The sequence below is a fragment of the Chamaea fasciata genome, unplaced genomic scaffold (genome assembly GCF_029207755.1).
Source record: "Chamaea fasciata isolate MVZ Bird 193981 ecotype frontalis unplaced genomic scaffold, bChaFas1.0.hap1 SCAF_6, whole genome shotgun sequence".
Classification (NCBI taxonomy): Eukaryota; Metazoa; Chordata; class Aves; order Passeriformes; family Sylviidae; genus Chamaea; species Chamaea fasciata.
Window position 1 is genome coordinate 84,937 of NW_027094091.1, and position 24,959 is coordinate 109,895.

The 24,959-nt window shown below is 50.8% G+C and overlaps 2 long non-coding RNA genes across 2 annotated transcripts; one reads left to right on the forward strand and one right to left on the reverse strand.

The window, feature by feature from the left end:
• Positions 1 to 17,635: 17,635 nt before the first annotated feature.
• Positions 17,636 to 22,848, reverse strand: LOC136290795 (uncharacterized). The gene is made up of 2 exons (XR_010721384.1): positions 20,833 to 22,848; positions 17,636 to 18,939 (listed from the first exon to the last, which is right to left on the reverse strand). It is a non-coding gene; the product is annotated as an uncharacterized lncRNA (long non-coding RNA).
• Positions 18,922 to 19,672, forward strand: LOC136290794 (uncharacterized). The gene is made up of 3 exons (XR_010721383.1): positions 18,922 to 19,008; positions 19,144 to 19,266; positions 19,371 to 19,672. It is a non-coding gene; the product is annotated as an uncharacterized lncRNA (long non-coding RNA).
• Positions 22,849 to 24,959: the final 2,111 nt, after the last annotated feature.

Below are 24,959 nucleotides of genomic sequence, written 5' to 3' on the forward strand. Positions count from 1 at the left end.
GTAACTTCATGATTCCTTCTTTTGGGAAAGGAAAGAGGAAGCGCAGGTCGATGAAAAGAAGTACCTGCCACTCTCCTCACCCCCTCAACTCAAGAGGCCTTTTCTTTCCACTCACTAGTGGGACTTGTCAACTGCATAGTGGACAATAAAAACCTTACCTCTATAATTTCTGGAAAGCAGGTTATACTGCTTTCAGAGGGTTGTACATCTTCATGTCATCACAGGCAGAAAAAAAGTGCGCCTTAACAACAGCCTGTAGGACAGTTTAGAAAACTACTGATCTAACAAAGAAAATCATCGCTAAATTAAACCTGAATCCGGTGTCGACCACACAATCATGCAGTAAAGGTATCTGCTGCTTCAAGAACAAATTTTACCATCCTGGCATTTCAGACCCGTGGGATATAGTGAATATCCCAATATTTCAATTCAAATACGTACCCTGAAGATTAATTGTTTGCTGGAAGTTTTCAGATGAGAGTGGGTACTTGTAACAAACATTTTCATCAGTAAATAGAAGACTGATTTTTCACCAGATAGCTTCTCTGTTTCAGAGATGTCCTACAAGAAAAATGTATTAGAATTCCTCTGCTACAGCAACACTGTATAGGACTATGTTGCACTGACAATGATACGCAAGGTAAGCGTGTTACTTTATAGACCTGCCCAAAAGTCCCAAGGCCAGAAACCAGTGGGATCATTTACACTACTTTGCAGTCAATGAGCCAGCATCGTTGCATTCATTTGCAAAATGTTTGCCTGAAAAGCGGAAGAAGACCGTAGTAACAGAAACCCCCAACTATTGAAAGGGCCCGAGACAAAGCAACTTCCCTCATCAATCATACTTCATTCCCTAATCATTCCACGTCTATCCCTGCTACCTCCTCAAAGCCAGGTCCACTCTTTTCTCCTGACGTGACAAGCCAAGTCTTGACAGAGTTCTTATTTGACAAGCCTGCAGTAAAATAGAGCTGGGGCCCTGATGGCTTCCACTAATTATGGAGAGCATTAAAAAATGTTGGAATCCTCCTTGGGAAGGGGTGGGACGGCTCCCATCAGTAGCTCATTTCCCTGGTCTGCAGCTCAGGCTTTCCAGACAAGTGGAATCCAGCACACTCTTTCTTGTGAGGGAACATCTCCAGAGACACAAAGAGCTACAGCAACATCCTCCTCCGTTCATCAGGGAGGCAAAAAATGTTTTCCCTGTAAAAAACCTTCCAGCTCAGAAGGGAGTTTTCACTACTGCTAAGACTGTAATTCCTGCTGCTTTACAAAAGGGTCACCCCTAAAATGTCTGGACTAATTTAAAACAAGGCGATGCCAGAGGAAAACATTTGAGGACAACAGAGCAAGCAAACATAACTTTGCACCAGCCTCTTACCTGTACTCTGAACCAGGCAAACTTGTTGGCAGGAAGTTCCAAAGCCACTTTCAGGATCTGGTGCTGCAGAAGAGGAGGGACCTCCTCCCGCAGGCCCTTTCCAGTGACGATACCTGAGGTGCGAACGCAAGAAACAAACTTCACTTCGGTCCATCTGCCTGAGACTTCAGAACATTCCTGTTTTAGGGTTTAGAACACAACTGTGAGACAAGCTGGCAATTCACAGATCTTCATGTCATGGGATCCCCAGACACACTGCAGCGAAGGCTGGCCAACCCAAGGCGGGAATCCAGCCCTCAGAGGGAGATTTCATCATCTAACCCCAGCACAAAGCACTGGTCGTGCATGGAAATATAAAATCTCTTCTATCAGTCTCAGCAACCTTGAAAAGCTGTGACCTACAGGCAGGACAAAGGACAAACTGGAGAGCAAAATACAGAATTTAACTTAACAAATGCTTATACCACGACAATACTTGCTCCAGACAATGGAACTTCACACTCATGTCTCTCCCTGCATCCCTGCTATCACCAGCTCATGAATAACCTCACTTATTCTTGTGACAGGTCAGGGAGCTCTCGCAGTGCAATCAGAACCTGAGCTGCCCCCATCTGACCTGACATCAGCAGCACAAAGCACTGGTGTCTGAGCCTCTCGGAGCCTGGGTAGGATCTTTGTGGCCCTCATCAGAGAAACAACAACACATTTTAAAAAGTCACCACCCAGGCAATCCAACAGTAAGACCAAACAACAAAAACTTAATAAATAATAAAAACAGAACAGAGAAACTAAAATGGGCTACTTTTAGAAAACAGTTCCTTTATCTCCACAGAAAAGCAAACCTTCCCTTCTGCTGTGGACTTTGTAGACAGCCAGAGAAAACACTGGAGGAAATACAAACCCCCATCACATACCTTTTAGCAGCTTGCTAAAATCAGAGTTGCTCTGTGCTACCAAGTGGGGCACAACCTTCTGATAAAGACATGACCTGAAGCAGTGCAGCTTTCAGAAGCAGCATCTCAGCATCATCTGAACCTAAACAAAATATTTCCATAATTGGCTTCTCCTTCCTTCACAGCAAGAGTGGAGTGTCGCACCTCCATTACCCAGCACAAGCATTACCAACTTTATTTCCAGCACGCTTGCCTAGGAAATGACCTGCCGTCTTCCCAACAGGAATGAGAAAAACACCCACGGAATCCCCAGTTTCCTTCCCCACACCTTCCTGTATGAATACTTTCAAAACTAAATCCACTTATTCGGTGCTTAGATCGAGAGCTGCCGTTTCTAATTTGACTCACAAGTGCTCACACATATAAAGCACAACCTGAGCATCTGAATACTCCCTGTAAGAACCCCACCAGTCCCACTGCTGTTCAGTGCAGGGCTGAACAACAGGAAAAAGCGAAGGAAAGGATATGGTCGTGCTGCCGATTTCTGGGCGCGCTACTTTTAGCTAATGTCAGGTAGGTTTGGCTGGGGAAGTGCATGAGACAGTACACTACAGTTTGTGAAAAATTTATTCTTTCAGTTAAAAATTTCTCTCTTTCCCTTTCCCCTTTCAAAATAAGACTTGTGAGCGTAAGCTTTTGGCAAGAGGCAGACAACAAATACCTGTCTGAGAGAAACAGCAGTAGCACTTAATGCAACTGTTCACTTCCTAGGAAAAGCCATCTCAGGTTTCAGTTGTAACAGGAGGAGGCATAAAAGCTACTTGTTATCCAGCCATTAATGAAAGCAAGCAAAGCACATGGACCAAAACAATCAGCACCTAACTCTTCCCTGTTAACTTCATCTCCCTCAGGGAGCTAGAAAGAACTGGATGAATGCCACAAATAAACTTTGTTTGCCTGAGTCTCAGCTCCCATTAGAAAGGAATTCTCTAGAGGCCACAATGCAAATAAAGCTGTTAAAGGTGAACTGGGAGTAAGTGACAGCATGATGACCACAGAATGCTGAGGAACTACAGCTGCAGTCCTACAGAACCTAGCTGCCCCACTGGTTTCCAAGCCTTGGACTGTCAGTGCTGACATTTTGCTGCCCCATTAGTGCTCTCTACCTGGTTTGCATTTTAATTAGGTCATGTAAATGACCGTGCCTTAGAAAACAAAAACCCAAATGCAATTATGAAGTACCTTTTAATTCCAGCACCTGTGCCAAGACTGCATTGCCACCAGCAATGAGAAAGGAGAGAGCAAACTGAATACAGGCCATGCGGGCATCTGTTCTCCCCTGGAAACATAAAAATGTAAATATAAAATTAAAAAAAAAGCTGTCAGCACACAGGCGGTACCCAACTGCAGAATCAATACTGCAACTGCTGATTACCTGTACCAGTGCCACAAATGGGTAAATGAAACAACTTCTGTAAACATGCTGCATGCAGCCACAGACCCACATTTACATGCAATACATCCACAGTGTATTCAGCTAAAATGCTTCTGGCATGAAGCAGATCACTTTTACCTAAAAAGGAAAATGTGCTAGTTCACGTGCTCTTCAATTCCAGAGATATGAGACCAGGCCACAGATCTAAAGAAAAAGGAAACATTAACAGCAGTTTCATGCCAAACCCTGCGTCACTGAACTTCCTCCCTTGTGCCCTGCTTGGTCAGGTCACAAAAATGCCCATTAAAAGGGGCAAGTATAAAACTACCAACTCAGGCACAGTGGAAGCAGCGACACCCTGACCTGTAACAGCACCACAGGATATGAACAACGGATCACGGAATGGTTCGAGTTGGAAAGGATCCTAAGGATCACCTCATTCACCTCCTGCCATGGGCAGAGATGGCTTCCACTATCCCAGGGTGCTCCAAGCCCTGTCCAACCTGACCTTGGACACTTCCAGGGACAGGGCAGTGACAGCTTCTCTGGGCAACCTGTGCTGGACAGCGTCTCACCACCCTCATGGCCAAGAATCTCCCCCCAATATCCTATGTAAATACACCCTCTTTTAAAAAAAACCTCATCCCTCATCCTATCACTACACTCCCTGACAGAGTCCCCCCATGGTTTACAATTTTTTATAAACCTGCTGTGCAAAATAATCTGCATGTAAAGATGATTCTGTGTATGCAAAAGATAAGGCAGCAGGGACTCATGAAAAGGCTGAAAGAAGAAATATAGAAACAAACAAAATTTTGCTGGAAGCTTTGGGCCTGGTATTTTTGTGTTAAAAACTCACCTCTGATAACCAGCTGTGACACAATTTCATGGAAAGCTGTACAAGAGTAAGACCTTTTGGATGCTTGTTTCCTTGTACCTTACTGGAGCACTTGAGCAGCTTGTGGTCAAAAGACTACACCCAAGCACTCAAAATTAAGGGTGGAGGTACTCCTGCAGACAACTCCTGCAGTGAGGTCAAAACTCGAGGAATCTGACAGTTCCAGAACTATAAAAGGTGGTTCCAGGGCAGCAGCAGCACCGGTGCCACGCACCCCCTGCGACGTGCCCCGGGACAGCCGCCTCAGCCCCGGGACGGCGCGGCCGCCTTTGTCCAGCGCGGCCGCCTCCGCCCGGGACGGCGCGGCCGCCTTTGTCCAGCGCGGCCGCCTCAGGGCGCGCCTCTCCCGCCACGCAGAGCCCCTCACCTTTGGCGGCGGCCGCGGGGTCCCGCAGCAGCGCCGTGAGGCGGGCGCCATCGAACTCCTCGTCCCGCGGGCCGCAGGCGCCCCGCTCCGCTTCCCGGCCATGCCCGGTTCGGAGCCGGCACGGCGGCACCCCGGAATCGCCGCTGCTCCCGCAGGCAGGGGCGGGCGGAGCGGGAGCGGCAGCGGCCCGGAGATATCGCGGCCCGGGCAGGGTGGTGCTCCCGCGGTCCCGCCCCGGCCGAGTTGTCGGGCCTGCCCAGCGACCGGTGCTCAGGTGAGCAAAAAGAGTTAAAAATAGTTACCATGGAACGGCACAGAGTCCCCCTCCGGTTCACAAATTCAGAGTGTGCAGAGCCCGTTTTTATACAGTTTTTGGGCTTGGGCAACCGATTACGTCATGGGTTCTTTGTGTGTATGATTCTTGATTCATATTCATCTAGGGTCTTTTACGGTTGCAAGTCAGGTGAATAGTTTTTTCCGGGGAGACAGAAGCTTTTGTCCGGGTTTGCTGGAACCGGGTATTGAGATGTATGTCCTTGACGACAGTCGGGATGATGGCTGTGGGGCGCTGAGCACTCGGCTGACGGTGGCTGATGGCGGTGCTCAGCTCCATCAGCCAGGGGTCACACCCTCCTTTCTCTCCGCGCTGGGTGATTATCGTCCCTCTCGGCAGAGGAATGTCTTCCAGGAACCCCGCATTCCTTTACGCTTAAGAAAGTGATGTTATCCAGTAAAACACAAACTAACTCTAAAATATCTACTACACAGGCTTATAAAGTATATTATTAAAAAACCCACGAATTAATCTCAAAACATTCACCTCAATCTCGTTCCACCATCCCTTCCCACCCCCTGCCGTGGGCAGGACACCCAGGCGGCTTTACCTCTAGTTCAGTCAGGCCACAGGGATCCGGGACAGCCACAGCTTCTCTGGGCCCTGTGCCAGGGCCTCAGCACCCTCACAGACGAGAATTCCTTCCCAGTATCCCATCTGCAGCGGTCTCTCTCTTTTGTTTCAGCCTTACAGTTTTCTTGAAACTTAAATTTATGCAGGTATCCAAATACATTGGCAATTCCAGAAATCGGTAAGCACATAATATGGAAAGTAAATAACATCCTCAAGAGGGAGTTGCTCTGTTTTTGAGGGGGTGAAAAGAAAGGCTAGTGCTAGCAGAACTAGGGGAAAAAAAAAATTGATTTAACTCTGTTTTAAAAGGCTTAAAGTACCCATACTGAGATCTTCAAGGTAAAAGTCCTAGTTACCAGGCTTACAAGCCTGATAGTTATCATCACACCATATTTCATGGTTCTAGTATTTTAAAAGTACTGCAAAATGCTTCTGAAAATTATTTTTATTTCAACTTGAAGTTCAATTATTCTCTCCCCTCACTGCCTGTGGAGCTGTTAGAGGCTTCCAGGAGGCTGGGGAAGCAGACTACGGGTTTCATTTCCAGCCAGGTCACTTCCATGTTCTGCTGGAGTGGACTTTGAAGCCTGTGTCCTTTTCTTTCTCTATTATATCTGACAACTTTCCTCCCCCGAGTCTGCTTTTTGGCAAGACGCATTTACGGAGGGTCAGTCGAAGACCTCAGGCTCAGAAAAAAATCATCTGTTCTGCTGTGCTTACGTGTGCAACAGATGGGAGCAGCAATGAGTCGAGTAGTAACTTCTGAGCTGCCCGGTTTTTCAGTAAATCAAAATATTCTGTGATTCTTGCCAGATGAACTTATCATCATATCCAAGTTACACACACCCCTCTGGCATTTTCAAGGCTAAAAAGCAATTCCTGGTCCCTTGCATGAACCTCAGCTCCCCCCCTTGTTCAAGGAACAGTTCTAGATACAAGACTAACTGAGCCAAGCGACCCTTTCCTGCCTCAGTTACGTCCTCTGAGGCCTTTACTGTCCTGAACAGAAGGTAAACAGCTAAGCCCCAGCCCCGCAGTCCTGCCCAACTTGCCTTTGCTCCCAAACCTGAACCTTTTTCTTTGCTCTGGGATTCCTTACTCGTGCAATCCTGAAGACAAATATCTGATTTGGCAGATGAGACCATTTCTAACACAAAATCTTCACCGAGGTTTCTCTTCTGATTTCAGCCTTAAGCACTCCCGTCCTTCTCAGGCAGCCCCTATCTCCAGCCGTTAGCCATGGATCCTTGCTGTTCTATAGCTGACATTGCCACCCCTCAAGTCTCTTGATACGCATTTACATCACTCCGTAACCGTGTCCTCCTGACCCTTCCCAAACTCAGCCTGATCTCCAGGCCTACAGCCTCTCCCTGCAGATGAGGGACTATGAGAAGGGCTGCAGACAGACCTTTGCATGACCCCAGCTATACAGCCCATGCTAATCCCAGCCCAAACCTGTCCTGCTGTTGGGATACCCCACTTACAGTTACAGTAACCCCTGTGGTGGTTTCACTTCACTTCATCTGTGAGTTGCAATCTCCCACCCTTCACTCCTTTGGTAAGAAATGCATTAGTGTCTTAAAATAAATGTTTCTTTTTATGTATAAATTAAGTATAGAAAGCATTCAGAGGGAATACATTTAATCCAAAATCGCACCTTAAAACTGTAGCTCTCAGTGTTCGCTCTCAGTTTACACAACTATTACACAGAAAAGTTTCCTTCAGTTTTTCCCCAAATTTCATGTGTGATATAGAGCTCTTTGTCAAATCTTCCTGCTTTCCAGCCTTTGGCACCCTGAGGTATGGGATGACAGAAGGAGAGAGGGTGACCCTGCCCAGGGATGGGCTGACAGGACCACCTCCTCGGCACAGCCTCCCAAGAAGGGAATGCTCCCAACACTATCTCTTCTTTGTCATCACATGTCCAAATGCCCTGTGCCCTGCACCTCCATGATCCTTGCTGGGATCAGCCCAGTGCCAGCTCACACACTTGGACACATTCATTGCAGAGCTTGAATTCCAGGAGTTCGGCATCGAGGAGTCCAGGGTATGTGCAAGGTCCGTGTATGGACCCAGGAGACGAGTGGGCTGGCAAGGCTGAGGTAAAACCACAACTTTTTTTACTCTAGATGCTGTAAAACAAAATCATCTCTCCTCCTCTTCTTCCTCCTCCTTCAATCCTGTAGTTATTTCAGCTGGAGTGCAAGGAGTGCATTTTAAGCCTGACTAATGGCAATTTATCTTCCTCCCACGAGGAATATTAGAGCCTGTCGATATGGGAGGATCTGCCGACCAGGCATTATGAGCATCAGGGGTTTGAGTCAGAGCATGGTGAGACTCTGGAACTGGGCTGCATGCCCAGGTGCTGAAGATGGGTGGAAAGATCAGAAAAAAAGGGAAGAGGACAGAAAAGTGTCAATGAGCAGGCTGTGCATAGCCAGAGGAGGCATTTGCTGAGAGCACCTCTGAGTATCTACTGCGATTCTCGGGTATTTCTGTGTACTGAAATCCTTCCCACCTTATACACATGGAACAATCTTCAAGCATCATCCAGTCTGAGTTTGACAAAGTCACTGAGTCACAGAATTTACCAGGGAGCCCTTACAGTCTTGATGGGAAAAGCAGGCACTTACAAGCACTGCAATATCATTTTAAATTTTTGTTATATGCTTCTAATTTCACTGTGCTCAGGTCGAATTAGCCTGAGGTCTGGATCTCAGAATTATTAACTCTCACTGATTAGATATTGATACGGGCTATTCTTTTCTGAAACACCATCAGTTTTGCATGCCTTTGCATACCTAACTTGAGACATCTGGAAGCCCGATTTTTTCAAGGCTCTTGGAAAAGCCACAGTTTTTTCAGTGTTTTGACATTGATTCTGTGGCTTTGAAAAGCTTCTGTCTTGAATTTCAAGTACGTAGTGATTGGTCATTTTGGAAAATCTTGTCTTAAATACTTACGGAAGGGGAACAGTGTCATGATAACGACCCATCAGAGGCAGGCTCATAAAACCGTAGTAAAGCACTTTGACAAAGAGGGTGATTTCCCTGACCGTGCTCCACCCAGTAACTGTGGCCTAATGTCCTTCCTAACTGAGGGGCAGGACACACAGTCTTTCCTAGTGTGTCTTTGAAACATCATGTCGGGAAGTGACCAGGGACAATTTGGGTGCTTTAACAGGGCAAGAGCAACAAAGCCAGGACTTTTTCCTTGGTGCATTTGTTCTGCCTCCACCTTAGGTCATGTTTTCTCTTGTTTGCAGCAGTAAGCTCTCTGAGATGGGCCATGCCTCTCATTTCATGTCTATACAAGTGCGAGGTGCACTGCTAGAAAAAACAATCTGCGTACAGGAGAAGTGCCAGCAAGACTGGCAGCATTCAGGGGGGTGGGGAGCGGGGACCTTCTGCTGCCTCTCCTGAGGAAATGGAGTGAGGTTTCATTCCAAATGAAACGTGAGGAGACTGGCTTTGCAAACTTCATGGGTCACATCTTCTGTCTCGTGAAGTGGTGGGGGTCTCTATGGTGTTTTGACTAGTTTGGCCAAGGAGCAGCTCATGATCACCAAACTCAGAACTTGCTTAGCTGAATTCGCTCTCTCTGAAGCAAGTCAAAAAATAGCAGAAAACAGCAAATCATTCCCCTCCTTCTAAACCTGCTGGGTGGAGTACTTCACTCAGTATTCATTCCAATTTCTATTTACACACACAAGAATGTTTCCTTACTCTGGCTCACAGAATTGGTCCTCTCCAGTTCAAATTACAGCACACTTGAAGTTCTTGTTAGATCGTATCATCCATAGCGCCTTGTGAGAACTTACAGCATCCAAAACACATTCAGAATTGGAAAAAACTATGGAACAGGCTTCTCTACAACGATTTTCAGTTTGTGTCCATAGAAATAGAGGTTGGATTGGGGAAAATGCGCTCTGTTATTTTAAATAATCAAAATGTAGTGATTACTGTAAAGTATGTGCTTTGTTTTAAGTGGTCTGACACTCATTTCCATAGAAACAGAGAGAGGATAACAGCCCCCTTGTTTGAACTGTCCTGTGGATTCTGTCTGTGTCAGAATGCAGGAATATAAAGCTTTTAAAAATGTGGGAAAGGCCTGGGGTTTTGCTCTTAATGTTTTGTTTTGTTTTGTTTTAATCCTCAAAAGCCAAAAAGAACATTAGGGAACTTCTTGGAAATTTTATTCTGGGCGAATAGAATGAAAATGACAAATACCAGCTCTTAAAAAATTACAGGGGAGAAAGCAGGAAGAAAAAGCAGTAGGATGGGGAGAAGTGTACACACACACAGACGAGTGAGAGTGTGTGTGAGTGTGTGTGTGTGTGTAAAAGTATTTCTGAGATATTTTTCTGACAACTCTTGTTATTCTACATTAAATCTAGTGATTTTTTTTCACTAATAGAAGATTTTAGGCCATCTAACTGAACTATTTTATTTCAAATTACTATTTTCACATTCACTTTCTTTATTTCACATTGTTTCCTTCTTAACTGACACACTAATTTTATCGGAATTTCCATACACTAAGCAATGATATGAGTTTTGAATTGGCAGTTTGGCTGAAATTCAGGGGAAAATGAATATCAAGGAGAAAAAGAAGTGAAGTGCTCAAATTTTGTCTTTGCTTTTTTAAAGCTTCCATGTAACAACACAATTCCTGCATTTCTGGCACAGTAAAATGATTCCAAGTTCAAAAGAGAGAAACTCACTGAAGCAGATGTGATATCTTTCTTGGATTCTAACCTCTGGACTTTCAAGTGATTTTTTTCTTTGGGGAAAAAATGAATCCAATTCCTGTTGCTCGTGAGGGAAGGACAAGGCTGAGATTCTGGAATTCTACATGCTGAACATGTCTGGATTAGTTATATTGTCTTCCAGCAACTGAATATTGCCAGCTTGTAGAAGCAGCTTTCAAGGCTGTAGCAGAGAGGTGCATTCTGCACATCGTGATAAACACTTACTCCCTTCCTGCCTTTGTGTTTTATGCTACTGTCTCCAAGTTTTCTATTCACACACTACCCATCACGGGGGATAGCAGAGATTCGCAAAAATACTTTTTATATTTTAGGGTACATGGTTTTTAGGTTAATGTTGAATAGCAAAGTAGCCCCCATTCAGCGGGAAAAGAAAAAGAAAGTGTATACATATATCTCAGTGCCATTCTACTGAAATCATGTCTTCAGTTCCTGTCAGCCACAGTGTCCGTGAGTTTTCCTTCTCCACAGGAAGGCTTCCCTGGAAGATGTGTACAAGCCGGAGCACCCAGCTGCCTCTTGCGCTGTGCTGTCCTTCAGCCCTCCCCGCTTCACCTCCCTGGAGGTTACCTGCATTTCAAACCTCTCCCAGTTCAGTCATTCCACTTGGAAACTGCCTTTGCCTTCGGGTTATACTTGCACACTGCCAAAAGAATGCCAGGCTCATTCCTGCGCTTTGGGATGGTCTTTTGCTTTCAGCATCACCAGGCTAGAAAAAGTTACGTTATCTCACTGGGAAGATTCACAAATACTCATCAGGCAACAGCCCTGGCAGACCTTCTGATTCAAAGCCTTTCAAGCACAAGAATGGGATACTTCCCAGTGATTTTGGATGCTGTCTATATTCTTCTGCATTGATTGCGCTTCAATGACCCCCAACAAAATTTGTTTGAATTTTAAAACCCCGCTGTGTTAAGAGAATCTTCCCCCACAAAACCGGGGGACAGACAGTAGAAAAGGTTTGACTGCAGCAATTTGCATTAAGTGTCCTTTGCAGGCTTTGACTATTTCCACCCACCCCTGAAAGAGCCTGGGAGACGGGCATTAACGGCCAATCATTAGGCAATGGCTTTTTGAGATAACAATCAGGCTTGCCTAGTATCAATGAGACCTGTTAAAATTAAGTCTTTGCCTTGCAGAGTCACTTTGTGTTGTCATGTGGGATGCTGAGATGTGACACAGCACGTCCTCTTCCCCTAGGCAGGTTTAATCCCATCTTCTCATAATCTCAAAATTCTGTTTGTCCCTGCCATGGCATCCTGGTTATCAAACCAGCTGTGCTAATTAGAGATGTCTTCCTCTCTGTCTTGCGTGTTCCCACACCCCGGCATTCATTTCTGTCTTTGGCGGGACTGACCTGAGACAGCAAGTGCAGGAAGTGTCCAACTGAATGATCACCCTGAAGGCAAGGTCCAGGGGAAAAAGAAGGAGAGTAGGGGGAGACAACCACAAGTCTCCTTCCAGTTCCCCAGGTGGAAGGCAGAGGGTAACTGGCTGAGTTCAAAGGCAAACACTGTCCTTACCTGAGGCAAGGGTTTCACCTGCAGACCTACTGTTTTCTCTGCCCATCTGTGTTTGCAGTTGCAGATGTTTCAGAGTGATTTTATACTGTTATTTGGGAATCTTTGATCCCATTTATCTGAGTTCAGTAACACTTGATTGAACGTCCCTGACCTCAGACAGGTTCATGTGAAACCTGTTTTGCTCTTCTCTGCCCAAGACTAAGGAGGCATAGTCTGATATATGTGATACCCCGTTGTTTTTCTGGGTGTGAAGAGGGACAAGGTGAGGAATAAAAGTGGGTTCAGATTCAAACATGATGACCAAGTTGGTCAAAGTTCAGTGTAACCTCTGAAAAGAAATTTGGAAATTCAAATCTGGATGCATTCCAACTTCAGTTGGAACAGGAGGAGAGGAATAGTTTTAACACAATTAGTTTGGTTCTGTTATAAATCTATATTATAGGGTTGGCTTTCCGCAAAATGTATGTTATATAAGTAATAATGTTGTAGTAAAAATATAAGTTTTTCTTTTATTTCTTCTATTAATAAAGAAAACTAAGCATATTAATATTAGCTAATATAGTATGCTTAAACTGTCTACTTAGCCAAAATAACATCCAATAAACATATAAAAAAGACTCTGCTATTTGCTTAAACTGTCTGTTTGGTCAAGACAACATCCAGTAAACATACAAAAAAACCCCTCTACTATTAATATACCAACTATCAAACATCTACCATCTAAAAAAAGCACAAACCAAAGCCCAAACTAAAAGTAATAACAAAAACACAAACAAAAAACACATACTCTAAAAAAGCAACCCCCCAAAAAAGCCATTCAAAACAATTCCTAAAATATAAAAACTAATTTATAAAAAAATGAATATTCAACAAACTACTGCAATAAAAAAGTATCTAAAGTATAACTTTAATATAGCAAAGTGTAGACTTAGCTGAGTGCCAAGTCACCCAACCAACCCTATTTTGCTTTTTTAATCTCCCTTATAACTTTATTAAATTTATTTTTAAATTTTACATTTTAAATAAATCTCGTTTTTCACAGTTCCATCATCTTTCACCTACTCACTCATGGTTTTTTTTTTTTTTTTTTTTTTTTTTTTTTTTTTTTTTTTCAGGAGAAAGATCAGTGTGAACATGCATGGCAGGATGTAAACAGTTGGATATTCATGTTTACCCACTTTACACCCCAGCACAGCCCCAGGAAGAAAAGATGCTTTCATTCCCCATTTCCAGAGTTGGTTCTAAGCTCTCTTTCCTGAGGACAGCTCTTAGAGGAACTGGGAAATGAGTGTCCTGATTTATTCCCTTGAGTCCCTCATACCTTAAAAGAAGCACCAAATGACATTTGAAGGTAGTTTAGCAGGTAGTAATGACAATTTGTTGGAACTTCTCACCGGTTCACTTTTCTGTATCACAAAAGATTACAGGGAACAACTTGGACTCTCTCAAAGTAACTTCAAGATGTTTCCCCACTTTGCAGAGAAGGTTTTAAGCCAAGCCTACACACTTCAAACTCAAGACCCGCTGGAGTCGGAACGCTGCGGGGATGAGGCAAGGAGGTGCCACCGGTGTGAGGAAAGAGAGAAGGTCCTTTTGCAGCCTGGAAGAGTCAGTGCTGTTTGCCCACTGAAATCCCTCACCCAGAGATCCTGCCAGGCGTAGGTCCCAGCTGGGTCCCCTCAGAGACCCGTGAGCCGAGGTGTAAGGGCTGCAGCGGCAGACTTGGCAGGGTCGGGCACGAGGGCCGAGGGCGCCTGGAGCAGGCAAGGCAGGGAAGTTGGGCTGCGGGGGACGGGGAGTGATGGGGAGCACCTGGCACCTGCCTCGGGAAAAACACAAGCGGGGAAACGCGGTCACGAGTCGCGGTGTGTGCAAGTCCGTGACAGTCCTCCAACCATTGCCAGGCGAGAACGATGGGGGAGACGGTGAGATGGAGCCTCTAGAGCAGAGGGAGGCGCGAACTGCTCGGAGAGGGGTGGGGAGAGCCGGGGAGGGCGGGCGAGGTGCAGCCGGCTCTGAGTCAGCCCGGCCGCGCGATGTGCGCGGAGGGCAGCGCCCGGCACGGCGCCGCCGGGAGCCCGCGTCCCTTCCCGTCCCCTCCCCGCCGCCCCCGCGTCCCGAGCGCCCGCGCCCGCCGGACCCGCTCCCGCCGCGGCCGCTGGCAGGGCTGCTCCGCCCTCGCCCTCCCTCTGCCCCTTCTCCTCCTCCGCCCGCGGGGCAAGGGCAGCCCCGAGGGCGCCAGCCGGGACCGGCCGCACCATGTGAGGCGGCGGGGCTGCCGCCCGCCCCGAGCCGCCCTCTCCCGCACCATGAGGGACGGGGATGCGGGGCAGCGCCCACGCCGCGCACAGGCAGAGCCCGGGCCGGTGCCGATGCTGGGGAACTGGGGCAGAGCCCGGGCCAGGGGAGTGGGGCCGGGCTGAATCCTACAGACCATACGTCAGCCCTAGAATTTCTCTGTCACGCTAAAAGTGATTTGAGCTCGAGCCCTGGAGCATCCCCTTCCCAGGCCCAGTGATTTCAGCTCTTGACCCACAAGCTTTATTTCACGGCCAGCTCGCTTCTTCCAGCTCCACGAGCGCATTTCTCCGACTCTGGCAGCTGAAAATTCTCCACCGTCCACGGGGCAGGGTCTTCATCTTGGCCCCAGCTGAGCAGCCATTGAGCCCTGACCCCACCGTTTCTATGCCCACCCCGCAGTCAACATCCCAGCCGCAGCCCTACAGTGGGTATCCCTGACACGGGCAATATCCCAGCAGCACCAGCATTTCAGGAGCAATCTTACAGCAATCCCTTTTCAGCTCTCCACCCTCTCTCCCATTTCTGGGCTCAGTACCCAGCTACAACATCAGTATCACAGGCCTACAGTCATTTCAGCGCACCAATCTCACAGTCAGTTCGTCAGCCCTAAAGTTCCTATGTTACTCTAAAAGTGATTTGAGCTCGAGCCCTGGAGAGTCCCCTTCCCTGCCCCAGTGATTTCAGCTCTTGACCCACAGGCTTTATTTCACTGCCAGCTCTTGTTTCACTTCTGTCTCCACGTCTTCCCAGCACTGGCACATAACGTTGCTTTTGGTTCTCAGAGTATGGTTGTTGTTTTAGGTCTAACTCTGTGTAGTTTCAGCACAGCTCTTGTACCCACATTCCAGCCCCAACCTACTAATCCTTACTGCAGCAACAGCTCTACCATCCCTATCCCCCCCTTACAGTGATTTCAGCTCCAGTCACGCAGTTCCCGTCCCGGCTCCATACTCCCTAGACCAGCCCCACAGGGGTTTCACCCCAAACCCTACCATCTTTGTGTCTCCTCCAGCTCTGCTGTCTCAGCTCCAGCTCCTCAGCGTCCCACTGCTTGCCGCTAAAAGCCGCTACTGCTTCTCCCTGCAGCCCGGGACTGTTGATAAGGCCACAAGACAGTTATTATCATCGCTTCAATGTCCTTAGGAGCTCTACCACCCACCCTCCTGGGTTCCCAGCCCTGGGAACACTTGGCACCTGAAGCCCAACATCTGTCTTCCCCCTCTCGCTGGGTCTCAGCCCAGCACTTGCCCAAAGGCTCCCCTCACCTCCCCCAGGCAGCACCGGGGGCTGGGAAGAGCCACCGGGCCCCTGCTCCCCCATCCCAAAAAGTGCCCTTGTGTTGGTTCTCGGGCCCTGGTGCCCTCCGAACCCCCACACCCTCAGCCTCTGCTTGGTACCACAGGGCAAGGGCTGGCAACCCCCCAGGCATCTCCTTGCAGGCCCTGAGCTGCAGCTCCATCCCCTTCTCCCGTGGCATTTATCCACTCCAGCCCCAGCATTCCCATTGCTCCTCATTGTTTTGGGCCGGCCTCTAGTGCCAAGATCCTTATTCCACACCCTGGGGGTTTATGTCTCCACTGGTCTCACAACCGGTGTTTCAGCCCTAGCCCTACAACCTTTACTGAAGTAACAACAACTATCTAGCAAAAGAAAACAAAAATAAACCAAAATAATGTAATAAAGCGACGAAATTAATGAAACGGAGTAATAAAGAAAAAAAAATCATAGTTATTTCGAATAAAACAAAATAAAACATTAAAACTGAAAAAAATGCAGCTTTATTTTTGATATCTTAAGCGTTACTTTGTATCCAGAAACCACGGAAGCACTTCTCCCCTGGTAGCCCCAGCCGGTCTCCCCGCGCCGCACCAAGCCCCGCACCAGCCTCCGGCCGTCCGAGTCACGCAGGGCGCGGCGGAAAGAACCGGGCACGGCCGGCAGCGCTGCCCCAGGACACCGCCAGTCCCCACACGCTAGCACAGACAGACGCGGGAGTCGCGTGCGGGCTCACCGACGCTCCCCTGACCGGAAGCCGCAAAGATCCCGTCCTGGCGCAGCCGCGCTCCTCCGGCGGCGCTCCTCCGACCGCCCAGTCCCACCCGTCGCTCTCCGCGCCGCCGCCGAACTAGCGCCGAGATCCCTCAGGGCACGCTATTTATCCCCCAGGGCCGGGCCACCCCAGCCAATCACAACCTGAGGCAGCGGCGGCCGGGCCAGCCCAACCTATCACAGCGCAGTGTCGGCCCGCCAATCCCGGCCCGCCCGTTCCCGCCCCCCTCGGCTCCGCGACCCCCCGCTGTCCCCTCACGCCCCGCTCCCGCCATTCCGCCCGCTCCCCGCCGTCTCCCCGTTTCCCTGGGAGAACTCCCGGCCGGGACCTCAACGGGGAGCTCCCGCCGCCCTTCCCGGGTCCCGGCAGCACCTGCCGAGGCTGCGGCAGCGGAGGCACGGCTCCGCTCGTTCCCAAAGCCGGGGCGGCGGGAGGGACGCCTCAGGCGAACGGGGGACCGGGGCCGGGCTGAGGGGCCGGGCCGCGACTGAGCGGGCTGATCTGGGCGGGACCGCGCCCGGATTGAAAGGGCGGCTGTGATTGGACGGGGCGGAGAAAGGCGGGGCGGCATTGGCGGGGCTTGGCAGCTGAGGCTGCAGCCAATGGGAGCGCGAGCGCTCAGGCGGGCGGAGCCAGGGGCGCTCGGGGGTCCGCGGTCGCCCGGGGTCCCGCTCCCGAGACCCCCGTCCCCTTCTCCCACCCTCCCTGTGCCCCGGTCCCGGCTGAAAGGCCCCTGCAGAGCCCCCACCGGAGCGCCCGTCGGCACTCGGGGCAGGGAGGGGCGTAGCCGGCAGCCCGGCCGGGGGCGGTTCCGAGTCGCCAAGGCGGACTCTGCGGTAGCAGCGCGGGCCAGGGAGCGGCGGCGACGTGGTGGGGAGGGGGGTCGGCGGCGGGGAGCGGGGGGGCGTGCAGAGCCCGCTGCCGGCTGTGGGCGCCTCTTTCCCCGCAGCGGTTCCGCTTCTGCGGGGACTTGGGCCGCCCCGACTGGGTGCTGGCCGAGATCAGCGCTGGGAGGATCAGCACCCTGGCCAAGATACTCAAGTGCCCGCCCCCCGCCTGCTGCGGGCCCGCTGCTCACCGCAGGGGGGGTCAAGCGCTTCAACACTACAATGGCATAATCAGCAACATTATTTAATCTCGTGTTCTTCATGCAAGCCTCAGCGTTAAGAACACTACCGGCCTCTTCTAGTAGTAATAATATGCGTATATTATGCATATGTTATTAATATTTAGGTAAGAATTGTTAGTGTTAACACTGATAGTGAGTGTGTTAGCTGGTGTTTACCGTGGTGCTCTGCTCTCCCACAGTATGACAAGATCCCGAAGCTGCCCTTAGATGCAAAGTTAGGTGAGCACGGCTGTCCTTACCACGATCCCCTGATGGAGCCATGCTCCAGGCATGGGCAGCAGTGTGTCTGGGGATGCCTTTCCAAGGTGACAGAGCTCACCCCCCCTCCCGTCTGCAGAGTCGGGGGATTTGAAGGCGACCATTGCTGTCCTCGGCTTCATCCTCTCCAGCGCGGCCAAGCACTGGGTAGATGGTGAGTCTCTGTCAGGTGACCTGCAGCAGCTGGGGCTGCCCAAAGGTTCCTCAGGCGTGCTGGGATGTTGCTGACAGTTCCCAGCCTTGCCTTCACATCCAGATGGAGGGCAGGCTGGCTGCTGTGCTGTCCTCTGTCACCTCCCTTCTGTCCATCAGTCCCTGGGGGCTCCTTAGGTGCTTTGGTGGAGTTTGGCAGCTTCAGGTCTGGTGTGAGCAGAGGGGTTCTTCTCTTGTCTCCCCTCAAGAGCAGAGCATGCCAGCGCCTTGTGCCATTCCTTTGAGGAGAAGCAGAGCCCCCTCCAGGACTGGCTCAGTGCCTGCAGCCTGAGGTGTGAGCGGGGTGTTGGGTCTTAACAGGAGTGTGGGGATCAGTGTAAATCACCATGCTGGAGTGAACCGGGGTGCTGACACCATCCCACTCCCCACCGTACTGACCCAGCTGGGCTCAGTGTGCTGGCACGTGGATTACACCCTCAGCTCCAGCGACTTGCAGGAGGTCAATGAGCCCGTGGTGCACCTGACCTTCAGTGTGCGGGACAGAGTGTGAGAAAATGACAGCTGTCCCTGCAATGCTCTCGGCCAACAAGTTCCGGGTGCTGCTGGCAGGTGAGGCGCCCAGAGGGGTGGCAGCAGGGAGGATTCTGCTGGGGAAGGTGCTGTGGGAGGCACGCTGGGAAGGGGATGCTGGAAGGGATGCTGCAATACCAGCAGCTCCCCCACATCTCCGTCCTCTCTCTGCAGTTCTGAAACAGCCCTGCCATTCCCTCCATCTGCCCCAGACCGCTCACCATTCATTTGCAGGCTTGGTTTGATAACCAGGATGCCATGGCAGGAACAAACAGAACTTTGAGATTACAGAAGATGGGATTAAACCTGCTTATGGGAAGAGGAGATTCAATCAAGCCCCTACGAAAAAGATGCTGTAAAATGCATGAGCTGTTTGTATGATCTTTTAACCTAATTATTGTAGTAGAAACTATTAACCTTCCTGAAATGGTATACAAGCTTTTGGAAAACCTCAGTGAAACCAAATTCTGATCACTGAATCAGTCTTCCTGTCTCTCCTTCAATCGCCAGTAGCTGAAGGGCCAAGGAAGGGACGTGCTCGTGGGAGGAGGAAAGTGACTGCTGCTCCAGCCTTGCCTGAGGTGCCTCCAAGTGTCAGAAGAAGCTGCTGGACATCTGCTCGCAGGGCCAAAGGTGAGACTGGCAGTCCCTGTGGGGGCTGCGGGGAGCTCTCCCACAGCCCATGGGGCAGAGCCAGATATGCCCTCTGACTCCTCATTTCCCTCTTCCTTCTCCAGGTGCAGCCCCTGCCATGTGAGTGTCACCTGCTGCCACCTCCTGAGGGACATTTAAGGGGCCAAGAGGAGCTCAGGCAGGGCCTGGCCACAGACGGAGCTGCCCTGTACCTGTGCTCACGCTTCTTTGCTACTGTTGCACCCTGCCAGTGTGGGAGGGAGAAGCTGAGCCTGGTGGTGGGGCTTTTTATGGCCGGCCACAGGCATTTCAGGGGAAAAGGGTGAAAACCACATGCTGTGCTGGACTCTGACTCTTTCCTCTCCCTCTTCCCTTTCCGGCTGCTGATCCACTGTTTTTAGTTGACTAATAAAGTATTTTGTGTAGAAATCACCGTGCGTGCCTTTTCATGGGAAGGATAAATCCCTGTGCCCAGTCTCTTCCCCACAGGGGCTGAAGCAGACTTCCGCTCCACCTCATCCCCAAAAAATAAAGGTAAGCTCAGCCTCCCCAGTCCCAGGAGTGAGATGCTGCTCAGAGGCAGACACTAAAAGAGCAACTACAACAAAGCCCCTGGGAGGAGGAAGGTCAGTGCAGTTACCTGGAAACAAGTTAAAAAAACAGGCTCCAGCTTGTTTTTACATAATCCTCTTGATTTTTTTGTGTTTCCTCTTCTGCAAGGGTGGTGCAAGGGACAGGCAGAGGGAGAAGGAAGGGAGTAGAGTGTGTCTCTACACTCACTGCTAGGCAAGATGAAGGCTGCAACACAGGAGTCACTGTGGAATCTGCTGCTCCCCAAACCTCTATGGCTGGAGCAGAACTTGTGCACACCAGCCTTTCTGCACCTTTGTCCACACTTAAAGAACCAGAACTCGCTCAAGACCACCTACCCTGGCTGGGCAGTGGGCAGCTGTCCTCCTTCCCTGAGGAGCGGGGTTGTGCAAGCGCTTCACTGCAACACTTGGGTGCAGGACATGGGGACACTGCTGTTCCCTGGAACTGCTGCCTTGCACAACGCTCGGGATGGGGAACAGCTCAGTCTGTGATTTGAGCTCACAGTGTTGGCCTGGGTGGTTGCAGGAGGACCAGGAGGTCAGAGAGCACACGAAGGCTGCAAAGGAAAGCCTCAGGCCCTGTGGCTCCAGCAGCAGGTGGCCCCACACAGCCAGATGCTCCAGGAGGTCACAGCTGGGGGACAAAGCACAGGGCTGAAGGGACTGATCTCCATCGCCACATGCCCCAGCCCTTCTGCAGGGACTCACAGCATCGCCTCCGTAACGGGGAGGGAGGCCTGGAGCCGGGCGGTGACTGTGCTGCCATGGGCCTCGTACAGCCAAACCACCAGAGCCTCAGCCCTGTCCTCGGCCTTTGGGGCAGCTCAGACAGACGAGACAGGCATCATCTCTCCAACACCAGTTGCTGTGCTCAGCTGAGCCTGGCCACCACTCGGTGTGGGTGAAAGAGCAAGCCCTGCCCAACAACAGCACCTCAGCCCCCTGCCCTCCCCTCGTCCACCCCAGCACCTGCCTGACAGTCTCCAGCACGATGGCGCGTGAGCTGACAGAAAAGGCACTCCAGGATGGGCACTGGGCACAGCTGGCTGGACCACATGGAGGGGGCAATTCAAACTGTGGGCTTGCTGAATCACACCAGCCTCCTGAACGGAACCTGCAGCACAAGAACCTCCCTCCAGTCAGCCTCTGTACACTGATGGGCCGCACGACGGAGAGGGATTACAAAAGAACAGGGACAGCAAACAGGACACAAGGATCCCATGGGAAACAGTGGCACGGGGAGCACCACAAAGCCACAGAGAATAAGCATGAACACGAGGCGTGGAGAAAGATGGAGAAAAAGAGAGAGTGCCAAACACATGGCAAGGACAGAGGGATACAGAGACAAAGAGGGAAACAAGGACCCAGAGAGGAAATGACCACAGCACACCAGTGGGGAAAGACAGGCAAGATGCTTCTCACTCCAGCCACTACACAAGTGCAGCTTCCCTGGAATTTCATGCTCAGCATCTCTTCCAAGCTCAACAGGTGAACAAACAGGTACCGCAAACACCTCCTTTCTTTGGACAAACCCATTGGGAGAACCTGGAATCCAAGGATGGATCTTAACATGGCAGTCCCACTTGCTACTCTCCACCTTTTCTCCAGCTTAGTCCTGGGCTGGAAAACAAAAAACAACAAACACTTAAAAACCAATCTAGAGGTGTCTTGAGGATGCCCAGGCCTGGGAGAAAGAGAGGTCCCACCACCACCCTGTTGGCCTTTTCCCACTCTGAGGAACTGTGGAAATGCCCATACAGTTCCTAGGTGGACAGCCTGGGATGTTTTCTGCACACCAAATGCCACAGCCCTAAGCACCAGAAACCGGAAGATGGTCGGGATTGCAATTCACAGCCTCAGTGAAACCTGTGTGGGACAGCCAAATCATCAGTGTGCAGAGGAATTAAAAGTCACCATTTTTAATAGTTAAAATATCCATGGAAGTTACTGGCTACTTAAAACAGTGTGCTTCATACAGCCTCCCATGCTTATGGATTTATCAAAAGAAGCAGCTTCAGGTTCCTTCCTTTTGGAGCCCAATTCCAAACAGGAAACTTCTCACATCTGCTCCTGAGAGAGACAAATGGAACTTCAGGAGCTCAGGAAAGCGACTCCCTCCCCTGAGTCACGTCTCACCTGTCCGAGCACCCACAGAGCTTTTATACTACCTCTCTCTCAGCTTTCCACGTTCATTTAAATGTAAGAAGCCTGCAAGCTCTGCCCCAGCCGCATCTTCCCTGCGCCCCAGCACTGCCCCACCCGCTCAGGTGCTGCTCCCTTCTGCTGCGCTGCCCCTCGCCACGGGGCCGAGGTGGGAGAAACCGCAGGTTTTGTTTCCCAGGAAAGGCTCCGCCGGCCGGCCCCAGCCGGCCCCGCTGCTCCTCCCCGGCTCCGTGCCCGCGTCGGGACCGCCTTCGCCCCACGCAGCCCCGGCCGCCCGCTCCCGGCCCGGCTCCGCTCGGGGCCGCCCCCCGCGGCTGCCACCGCCGTCCTCGGGGCTTCTCCCGGGACCGGCCGTTCTCCGCTCCGCTTCAACCGCGCTGCGGCAGCTCCCGCCCTCCTCCATTGTCACCACAGCCCTCACGGCCGCCACTGCCGCAGCCGGGACCCGCGCCCGGCGCTTCCGAGCCGCTGCCGGCGGCCCCGCGCAGCCGGGCCGGCCCCGCCGGGTGTTTGTTACCGCTGCCGGCAGCCCCGCCGGGTGTTTGTTACCGCTGCCGCCGGCCCCGCCGGGTGTTTGTTACCGCTGCCGGCAGCCCCGCCGAGTGTTTATTACCGCTGCCGCCGGCCCCGCCGGGTGTTTGTTACCGTTGTCGGCGGCCCCGCGCAGCCGGGCCGGCCCCGCCGGGTGTTTGTTACCGCTGCCGCCGGCCCCGCCGGGTGTTTGTTACCGCAGCCGCCGGCCCCGCCGGGTGTTTGTTACCGCTGCCGCCGGCCCCGCGCAGCCGGGCCGGCCCCACCGGGCGCTCCCCACAGAGCAACAGCACCGCGTATGTGAGAGCAGTGCGCATGCGCAACTGCCCGGCTCCGTCCCGCCCTGACACACCGCCTCAGGTACGTCCATGCGCAGGCGCCGCCTTTTCCCACCACCCTGCGCATGCTCACGGCGTTCCCGTTTCGCCCTTTGCCGGGTGACAGGCTTCCCCGGACAATGCGCATGCGCGCTGTCCCTCCCTCTGCAGTCCCGCCGCTCGCCAGCAGATGCCAGCGGCGAGTGACGGGGAGTGCCGCGGGCCGGGCCCCGCCAGCCCTCGCACGGGGAGCCGGAATGGACATTTGGCTCCAGAGTAAATCATCAACGAGTTGCAAGACTTCTTCCAAGTTTCTCTCCAGCCATTCGTAAATAGAAGTTCACGATTTTCCAGCTTCCTTCTGGAAAAATGAAATTATTCCTCAGCTGTGGGGTGGTCCCAGTCCAGGCCGAGCACTTGAGGAATAAAGATCCGCTCCCTGTTTGCTAGGAAGAGCTTTTCCAGGTGAAAGAACTAAAATATACTTGGCGTAGTGCATTTTTTCCTGGAATAAGAGCACAGGCAGATGCAGCCTGCCAGCACTCGCAGCACTCTCTTCTCCAAACACAATTCTGGGCTCCTTTGCAAACTGCCTCTGCCACGTGGTTTTCTCCAGGAGAAATTAAGGACTTGCTCCTGGCAGCTTGGAGATTATGTTATCACAAATAAAAGAAAGTAAAGAAGAAATATTCCTTGTAAGAGCCTTTGGGACCTTCTGGGCTGCATTGGGAAGGGGACATTCATTCCCTGCAGTGCAAATGCACAACCACCTCCAACACAAAGCACCGACTGTCAAGCGGCGTCTGGCAGCACCACCCTGACAAGTCTCTTTGTCATTCTTCCTCTCAGTGACTTTTGCCATCAAACTCCGAAGCTGACAAGCCCAAAGGGGAGGTGCAAGCTTAATTCTGCTCCCTGCGCTGCCACATCCCGGCAGGGGCGGGGACATAAACTCTTGTGATGCAACAAAATGCAGCATCTGTCACCCCGATCCTATTTAAACTCAGCGTCTGGGGCCAGAGCCCACACCTACAGACAAACACTGACCTCACCTGGATCAGTCTCAAACACAGACAGAATTCTGACCTCCAACACAATCCCAGAGGTTTCCTGCCCAGGGCTGAGGGAAATCTAACATAATGTTAATAAATAAACTTTGCTGAAGCAGTCACCACCCCAGTCCTTCAGGCTTTGCAAGATTCTGTAATGAACAGACCCAAGTCCTCATCTTTAATCTAAATGTCTAACAGGTTTTGCTAGAAAGATACTGGACAGAAAACCAGACAACAGAATTAAAAGTCTGCCCAAGGAGTAACAGAAGGTTTTCCATGAATAACAGAAGTTCTTTTTTTTTCCTCATCACAGTGGGACTGTAGGACCAAATCTTCAGAACCAAGAGACAAGAGAGCTGGCATTAACACTTAAGCCCCTCAAACATTGCTATTTCTCAGCGAACTGGGCCAGCACTGAGCTACTCCCATGCGCCTGCAGTGCTTTGGGGAGGGGTAAGACAATGTGCAACTTTGGTTTGAAAAATTTCAAGATAAGAAAAAGTAATTTCCCTTGTCTCTCTCTGACCCTAAACCAAAGCAGCTGCGTAGAACAACCAGAAGTATTCAAATCCCACCCCAAAATTCCAGCTGGAAACATGCTGCTTCCTCAGCAAGAGCACACAAAACTCATTTAGGCCAGAGAGGAAATGACAAACCAGAGAAAGAGCCAAAAGAAATGCTCTGCTTCAATACACTCTCTGATTGATAATTCCAAAGAAAATTTCCCTCTGATCATAAGCAACCACCAATAATTTTTCCTCTGGAATCATGACTGCCTTGCCTTTCTATGGAAGCATTTCAAACATTCATGGAGGGTTCAGGGGCTCCACTGGATGGTTTATGGCTCATCCTCACAGGCTCAGGTCAAACCCAAGCACCTCCAGCACTGCCGCACCCCCATTTTCAGGGAAATATTGATACAGTTTATAAATACTCCCCTTCCCTGCAACTCAGCCCTTCCCTCACATCCCTGGAGCAGATTTACTCCATCCTTTCTTCCCAAGAGCACCTCTCCAGCACAAATCCCACTTCCCAGA